The sequence below is a fragment of the Morone saxatilis genome, unplaced genomic scaffold (assembly GCF_004916995.1).
Source record: "Morone saxatilis isolate NCDOM2014 unplaced genomic scaffold, NCSU_SB_2.0 Contig148, whole genome shotgun sequence".
Lineage (NCBI taxonomy): Eukaryota > Metazoa > Chordata > Actinopteri > Moronidae > Morone > Morone saxatilis.
Window position 1 is genome coordinate 93 of NW_023339705.1, and position 9,660 is coordinate 9,752.

At 40.9% G+C, this 9,660-nt stretch overlaps 1 pseudogene; it reads left to right on the plus strand.

Annotated features, from left to right (window-relative positions):
- The first annotated feature begins 665 nt into the window (after positions 1-665).
- Positions 666-2,478, plus strand: LOC118323800 (annotated as a pseudogene).
- Positions 2,479-9,660: the final 7,182 nt, after the last annotated feature.

Sequence of the window (9,660 nt, forward strand, 5' to 3'; positions counted from 1 at the left end):
AGGAAGAGCCTTTTTTAAAACTTTGAGAAGACGGTTTTATACTTGGTTGAATTATTTCTATTCCTGTTAACTGTGCAATTTTTAGAAACAGACAATACTTGAACAGTTTGTTGCTTAATGCGCATCTGACATCACGTTATTTTCCTCTGCTAATTTATGTTCTGGGGTTGCCATTCTGGCAGCTTCTTTTACATTTTCGTTTAGACCTACTAGTGTGTTGTCTTTGCATATTAGGTGGCATAGTAGCCTAAGACATGCTCAGTTTATTTTATGTAGAAAAATTTAAACCATGGCAGTCTTAAATTACAAATCAAGCACTTTATTTCAATGGCTACTTATTTATTTATTGTTTACTTAAATTATTTAAATGTGTTGATAAAAGACATTTTGTGATGAACTGATTATATCTGTCTTATAATACGTCAGCAAGCAATGCATCATCAAGTCTGTGTTGTAGATGTGGAAGCCTTTTACCCTTGCACAGTTAACCATATGCATCCATTTATATGATGCACACATAATGTGGGTGATATGAATGTAAGATGATTGCACAAGATTGACACTGATCTGTGTTTTTGTTTATTCTTTTTAAAGAAATGGCAGAGCAGAAAATGAATCCAGTGTGGCAGCATTTCACAGAGCCTACCTCTGGAAAGGCTCGCTACAACCTCTGCAATTTCTTGGTGAGCATGGGGGCTGAAAAAGGAAAAAAAAAACAAATACAACAAATATGTGGAGCCACCTGAAGCGTCACCACCTTGAGGCCTATAATGAAGCACAAAAAGAAAAGGATGATAGAGCAGCAGCCTCTACTTATGCAGCAAGTTCAACACAGCTTAATCTTGTGCAGATGTTCGATGCCCAAAGGAAATGGAGTAATTCTGACACCAGGTCCAAAAAAGCTGATCTTGCCATAATTGAGATGATTGCCACAGACAATCAGCCATTTACAGTTGTCTCTGGTGTTGGTTTTAAAAGGTTGGTGGCATTGCTGGAACCAAGATACTCCCTCAAAACAGAAAAGTACTATCGCACTGACCTCTTTGATGGTGTTCACACAAACGTAGCAAACAAAATCAAGGAGATGGTCACCTTAGAAAATGCAGGCCCCTATTTGTCATTCACAACAGATTGTTGGTCTGGGGACACAGAATCCCTAATGAGCCTGACCTGTCATTTCATTAACAGTGACTGGGAAAGGAAATAAGTTGTCCTCAATGTCAAAGCCATGTATGGCTCTCACACAGGTGAATACATCAGCGAGGTGTTCCTCAGTCTGCTGAGGCATTGGGACATCCACACAGGGAGAGTTGTGCTTGTCCTTCGCGACAGCGGAGCCAATATGGTTAAAGGGATGAGGCTCACCGAACTACCGGATCTCAGCTGCAGTGCTCACACACTTCAGCTTGTGGTGAATGATGGGATCAACAGCCAGCGAGCAGTGATGGACATTGTTGCAAAATCAAAGTCTTCTGCTACCCATTTTAACCATTCAATACTGGCCAAACAGCGTTTGAAGGACATTCAAAAAGATCTTGACCTCCCCCAGCACACAATAATCCAGTCGGTGCCAACACGCTGGAACTCCACTCTTCATATGTTGGAGAGCATGCAGGAGCAGAAGCGGGCACTTACTGTATATGCAGGGGAATATGGAAAGATACCAATCTTAACAGCAGATCAGTGGACTCTTGTGGGCAATTTGATTGACACACTGAGTCCGCTTGAACAGGTAACACTGGAAATGAGCAGATCAGACTCATCAATATCGTGCATAATTCCCAGAATCACAGTCCTAAAAATGATAATTGAAGTTGAGAGTGCAAAAGCAAGGGGCATCAAAACACTCCGTGACACTAAGCTGGACAGTTTAAAGGCAAGGTTCGAAAAAGCAGACTAGACCAAATGCTTGGTCCTTGCAACACTGCTAGATCCTCGTTACAGGGGTCATGCCTTGTCACCAGAGGCACTGAGCAATGCAAAAGACTGGATAAAGGAAGAGCATGCCACTCTGTCTGAGGCTGAGAAACAGAAAAGGGCTTCCTCAGAAGATCAAGGCCCAGATCCAAAACAGATAAGGGTGGAGGAAGAAGAGGAGGAAGACGCTAGTCCGTCTGACATGCTTGAAAAGATGTATGCCAACCTTCTGGGGGCACACGGACCAACCTCTGAGGAGACTGATGATGAGGAGGAGCAGCAGTTCACTCAGCAGCTGGATCAATACCTACGGGAGCCATTGATCGACAGACAGACGGGCCAACAGCTTGAATGGTGGAAACTAAATGCATCCCGCTTGCACCTTCTGGCACCACTCGCCAGAAAATTTCTCAGTCCACGCCCTCCTTTGTTCCCAGTGAGAGGGTATTCAGCGAGGTCAGCCAGATATATGACAAAAAGAGAAACAGGCTGACGGGAGAAAATGCAGAGTGTCTCTGTTTCCTCCACTATAACCTGCAGCTCCTAAACTGGGAGTATTAAGCTTTCAGTGAGGGGTGTGTGAAATGACCACCCTCTGTTTTGGTTACACTGATCAGCAGGAGCCTAAACTCAATACATTTAATATCACAAGTGACATTTTAAAAACACAAACTTATATGGTGATCTTTTACATTTCTCTTTTCCACAAATCACCAATATGCTAAACAGAATAAAAATCCTGAAAAAAATCTGAAAATAAATTTTTAAGCAGTAAATAAAATAATGACACACACTATTGCACACAGTAGGCAAAATAGATCAAACTCTTTACCCCACACAGAGGAGTTTCAAGACTTATTGGTGATTGTGCGAAAAGAGGAAAGCTAAAAGATCACCATAAACGCCTTCACGTGCACTTGTCTGGTACAGATAAACGTTAACACGAATTCATATCAACTACGTATAAAACACATCTCTCATCATTAAAGCTCCCTCTTGGAGGGGGGGTTGCCGCTATATCACCGCGATGGCAAGGGAACTTCCGCGCCGCTCCAAAGTAGGGAGACGGAAGGGGAGAGAGAAACACACACACCCCGCTTCCAAAGTAGGGGACGAGAGCGAGAAGAGAAACCACACACACACCCGCTCCAAGTAGGAGAGAAGGAGGGAGAAACACACACACCCGCTCCAAGTAGAGAGGGAGGACCACCCGAGAGGGAGAGAGAAGAAACACACACACCACGCGTCCAAACCTCCAAGCGTGCGTCGCTAAATAAAACTGCCTAACAACACCACGGAATCCACGGGAACAAACTCCGGCATTACTTAATCCTATGACCAGTGCTTCGACAAGCTACCGTCATGAATACATTATAGCCACAAATGGCAACGCAGTTTATAGGACGAGGCCATTACGGCATTCCCATTTACCATTTGGACCCACAAACTTGCTTTAGCTATAGTTTTTCAAGCAAAACCACATATAGAGGGCATGCATTTTTGGCATTCGTGTTCTCCATCTTTCAAAAGTGTATGGCATATTTCAGCTTAAGTAAAACAGTTAAAAGATGCTTTGAAAGTTTAAAACTTAGCGTTTGTGTTGGAGGAAAAGCAGGCTTCTAGCCACTCTTTCCTAGTGTGGGGGAGGGCTACGCAGGTCTGCACCTTGCACTGCAGCGTTCTCCAGCAACACGAGCTGCCTGTTGACGCCTGCTCTGTAAATTAATGCCGGATCGCGGCGAACACAGCAGCCCGCATCGGACCGGATGCCAATACCGTAAAAAAAAATCGGCCGGCCGATTAAATCGGTCGATCACTAGTGGCAAGCCACTCATTTTCTGTAGTCGGTGGACAGATGGCCTGCATTGTTTAAGTGAGACAGGTAATCCTTTGCCAACTGAGACAGCATAGAAATCCTATATTTTGTTACTTTAGCTTTGAGGTATTCAGAACTATGGCACTATATGTTGCAATCACTATTTGTGTTTTTGGTGCTGTCTACCCCTAAGAGGCTCTATGCTGCTCTATTTTTCCCTCAATTCATTGCCCTTTTCTTGCTTGTTTTATTATTGGTTTCAGTTCAGTGCTGAGTTCAGGTTAGAAATCGTCACCAAAGACCTGCTGGAGTCATATCCTGGATGACTTGATGCCTTGGCTGGCCAGCGTTTCTACAGGATGTACGAAGAAGCTGGCTTGCATCAGGGCAGGGAGGGTTGCGCCTGAGCAGTGCTTCTCAGTTTTCTTCAAAAGGAGGTATGTTACTGCCACAGAAATCCATTTTCTTGTTGATGCTACTAAAATTAGTATTGTAGGCTTGGGGTAACTATTCACAAACTTCTTGTCTGTTCTTGAGGACACAAACCAAAACAAAAGAACCACCTGCACCCTACTCTTGGTCTACTCATTGCATAAAGATTCCTCTCCCAGACCAATAAATCAGGATGTTGATGTGTAAGACACTGGTATTTACACATTTTATATTTACATTGTTTTTGTTTAACAATTTTTTTTTCATTTTCATAAGTGGTAAGGATCATTTTTACAAATGGAAATAGTAAATGTAATAATTCTTCATCTTCAGTTTACTTGTTATTATCACAATTGTAAAAAATAACTATGCCTATGGGTTGGCAAACACCACACACCCAACATTGACAGGGTTTCCTTGGAAATAATTTAGAATTTTGTCCCTATGGCAAGCAAATGTAGTAATGTGTCTAAAAAAAATGTATGAAATGTGCCCTTAATTTTAAATGTGTAATGAAAAACCCAAAAATGCAATACACTTAACAAATGTTATAAAATATCCAGACTTTACTATTGGTTTTTTTTAATAATGTAAAGCTAATTATCACATTAGGTACTTTTTTAAAATAGCTTAGTAGTATATAGTATAGTATATCAGTATATCAGAAAAAAAGTTGATGGATGATAAAGAGTAGTATTGGCTACAGCCTTAGATTTTTTTTTTATTGACCACGTGTTACATGTTAGTTAAGGAGGTGTTCCCGGGAGTTTTCTGTAACATGTGCATGTAGCTGTATGATGCATAGTCTTATTAATAATTATTCCTTTCATTTCAATTGCGATGTATATTTAACATGAATTCTTATTCATACTTAAAAAATCACCAATATTACTTACATTTTTGAGAAATAGGAGGACAATTTCAATGCAGTACATTTCTCTCAGTTTATCTCCACCTAGTGGCCAAAATAACTGTTGGTTTATTTTATTATTTGGTAACAAGATGAAATTTGCAGAAAGGCAATGACAACACTCAACTAATTTCAAAGACATTTGTAGCCTTTCTTTATTAGAATAGCCACTGAATGTTTAAGTCAGTCAGTTAAGATGTGATAATGATAGGAATGCAAGTTGGACTGTTGATTGGACACGAAGGCCTCAAAACAAACTTTTGGTTCTCCATTGGTGGTTAAAGAATCTTTAGATGTGGATGTTGATTTTTCTAAATCTCTGGTATACCACATTTTTCCACTGTACAAACTTTCACCATTTACTTATTCTCTCCTTCAGTTTTAAAGATTGGTTTCAATTAACACAAATGTAAGTAAGGGATAAGTAAATGTAAGTATTTCAACATGGCTTTTGTTCATTATGAAGATATGAACCAGTTATCTCCACTTTTTTGACACCTGCCCATCTGTCCCTTTCCCCAGCACTCTCAGTTCGTCAACATCAGTGAGCCGTTTTGATGCCTAAGACATGTTCAGTGTTGAAGGCTGTCATTTTACCATGCAAGTTGAAAAAAATTTGGAAATTTAATCCTTCTTAACCTTTAAACTGGGTAGTCGTAATAAATATTAGTTTATTTTAACTCAGAACCTGCGAGTTTACAATAACAATGAAATGTCTGGTTTGTTTTACTAGGCTAAAGAACGTTAACTTGTATTGATAATGTTTTTTTAAAAAATTGTTATTCAATCAACCTTTTTGAACTTGGGTTTTTGCAGAGTTGAAACAAAGGTAATCTTCATGTTGAGTTAACTGCAGTTTTAGCAGCAGGTGAACCTTCCATTTGCAAGTTAAACTGAACCTGGAAATTCCTTAGAGTGGCACTACTTACCTTTATATGGAGAGGGAGATGCAGTTATACCACAGTGCCCAGTGTTTCATGAATGGCAAGTCTTGCCATTCGGAACAACCTGGTAGCCATGCTGTGCCACATATGCAGTTCACAAACATGTCCAGAGCACCTGTGATTGAAATGAGGAGGTCCTCCATCTGTTCAACGCTGTTTAATGTTGATAACTGTCTCCCAAAGTTTCCTTTCCTCTCATGAAGCTTAGGGCCCTTATTGACCAAATTAGAAACCTCTGCTTGTTGATTAGTGGGTTTGACATCTGACAATGGGGCTAGTAATGATCCAGCTGTGATAAACCAATTCTACCACAGAGGCTAAGTCCAAAACAACGTGAACTGTGGCTCTCAGAAAATGGAGACCCTTAAAGAGCTTGACATCTAGCCTGCAATGGAACTGCTTCACAGACATGCTGGGTAAACAAGAACTGATCAATCATCTACCATCAGCCAACAATGAGGAAATATCCACAAAGTTCTGGCAAGCCAATTTGAATCTATTGGGGGAAGGAAAGAGGATGGGATAACATCACTCCAACCAGATAACTTGTGAAGAAATGGCAAAACATTGGGAGCTGGAATTGCAAAATCTCCATGACATTCACTTCCATGGCTTTATTTATCCCCCTGTGCTCATACAGCCACCTTTTTTTTCCAAAATCCCATATACATGTATTCTGTGATGACTGAGCGTGTTTATGGGTTCTGTTGCCTATCTTCAAACTAAAGACAAACATTGATCAAACTCATGGTCAGCTTCATCATCGCAAGTCTCGTATATCCCCTAAACGCCAGCTATCATATCCCTTTGCCTTGAGGCTATGTGCAGCCCTTATCTGTGCCCAGCTGCTTCACACTTCCTCAGTTCTGATACTCACAATTCCTACTACAGGTCAGTGACCCTTTATTAACAGATTCCACAAATCCTTGTCATGGCTGACATCTGACTCCTGTCGCTACAAGGTGTTTGTTGGCAACAAGAAATTACTGAAATTCAGACTTCTGACTGACGAGTGACCAAAAGAGCTGGAATACGTTGACTCTAACAGTAATCAGCAGGAGACATAATACGGGGCAAAAACCCTCCTAGAACTTTTTCAGCAACACAGATTGGAATCAATGGCCCTCCATACCTCTTGCTGGAACACCAACAGGCTGGCCAGTCATCCATGTGTGCCAGCTGAACCAGGAGAAAGGAACTTAGGAAATCCATGTTCTGTGGCACAGTGATGTCAAATGACACCAAACTCCCCCGGATCTGAACAAGTGCAGGCAACCTGGGATTGATTTTGGTAGAAGAAACAAAAAAAATTGCTTTATGGGGCAGCGGATCAGAACTGAAATACAGCCCAAATGATACATCAACTCAGAAAAGCATATTCTGCAAAGAGCCCAATTTCAGAGTGCTTCCTGAGGAAGTCAAACGCCCTCAGAACTGATCCAAGCTGTACCAAAAAGTAGCAAAGTACTTTCCTCTCTCCAGAATATGACCTGATCTTGGTCTTATCAGAGTAGAAGTCGACTTAGAAGGAGCAGAGACCTTGACGAAGAAAATGTCCATCCAATTTATTGCATCCAAAACATCTAATAACCAAACTCATATCAAGCATTATGATGAAAAACTGCTCCACCTAGGCCTGAACGTCCTGGCGGAAATTAAGACGCAGATACATTGGATCCTGCCTGGCTCGACCAAAGCCATTCGCCCAGCATCTAACACCAGGTTGTCAAGACGTATCTAACTAATCCAGTCATTCCAAAATGGCCGACCTTTCCTTCAAGCCCGTCTTAGGCTGCGTTTCATTAGTCGTTCAACATGCCCTCGTTCACTTTGCCCTCGGCACTTGCCCTCGGGGGAATCCCCGCCGCCATCATAATGTCGTTCCAATTGGTCTGGAAAAAACTGAAGTGAACTTGGTGAGATGAACCCTCGGGAGGGCTGAGGCCGAGCGAGTGAAAACGATTGGTCACTCCAGGGTGGATTATCACCCACAATGGCCATTGCAGTTTACGTCATTGCTGCTATAACGCCGACGGTGCCAATGTAGTAGCCTCCCAAGGCAAGTGCGTTTCATTTAAATCCCCGGCTTCCTCCCCGGACCAACTTTCCCTCCGCGCTCCAAGTGGCTCCGTGCGAGGTATGCGGTTACGTCATACAAAGGCTGAGGGGTAAGTTGAACGGGAGGGGAAGTGGAACTACTAATGAAACGCAGCCCATGACTGCTTAAGCCCCCTTTTCTGGTCATCAGGATAGACTGCATTTAAAGACTGGATTAATGATTTGTTTTGGAAATATTTGTTAATTTCGTTCTTTCTTTGTTTAGAACCAATGCAATCATCATCCTAAAGAAACACTTAATTGGTTAATAAAATGGATGACTAATGGATCTCTCTCTCTCTCAAATAATTTTATTTAGGAGGTATGGTCTACACCTGCTCTATTTTGAAAACGGGTTCTTGGAGAAAACTTGTTCCATTGGTGCCCCTATACCAAATAAAATGGAATTATGTACTTATATATATTCCATACCATGCTTTCCCTATTCAAACATACCAAAACATAAAAGGACATAAAACACAAACATTATTTCCCTTTTTCCCCTAAACAGTAAGAAGTTAACTAAGGGTTGGGGTCACCCAACCTAATCCTCATCCCAACCTCAGCTTCTCTAATGGTTCTAACGATGGAGTCTTCAATTGTGCCTTACAAGATCTTACGCCAAAATAGGTTAAAACTAATAGAAACTTAACCAATAATTCAAGGTTGGGTTCATGTTTATATATTTATGCAAGAGTACAAGCACAAACCGTAAATAAACTCAAATCCAAGCCATACTACATACCTTCTATATTAACTAAATTTACAATTTATTTGCAAGGACTACTAATATTTAATCCATCTTGTTCCGCCATTCTGCTTCCTAAAACTAAATGCCGACATATATCTGTGACCTCCCAATACCACCACCCACACATAGCTATACTAAACAAGGATATTACAATAAAATTGGTAATAATGACAGTAACAATAATATGTAGATTAAGATTAAAATAATAACCTCAGTCATTTATTCTTTTAGATAACCCCGCCCAAACAAAAATGGGAAGTGAAACTCATGCAAATTAAATGAGATTTACTTACTTAAAAGAGGGAGGGGGGACCTAAATAACATTATAGATCTACAATTGATCAGTTTCAGCTTTTATCTCACTCTCATGCATCCTGCACTTAGAATACTTCAGCACAAGACTATTATTGGAAAAATAAAGTAAATAATTTAATAATTAAATTCAACTCAACATATTTTCTAGATATAAAAATTTATTTTGATAAAGTTTCTCAGCTTCAGTTGGGCTTTTACAAGAGTCTTTTCTGCCCTACATGCTTAGTTCTGTGTCCACGGAGGCGCTTTCTTAAACCGGTGCGAAGGACTTGCACTTCTCCCGGAGAGCGCCGCTGAAATCTGGATATAGGAAAAACCTCTTCCTGTTGAAGCTCAGGTCATTTGATCTTTTGTAGATAACTCATAAATTTAAGAATTTTAAAGGAAAACTGCCTGTTAAGAGGCAGAACCCTAGGGACAGGACCCTTCGGCTCTAGGTTGGGTGGTCGATCTGCCTCGACAGTTGGGAATTGAGAGA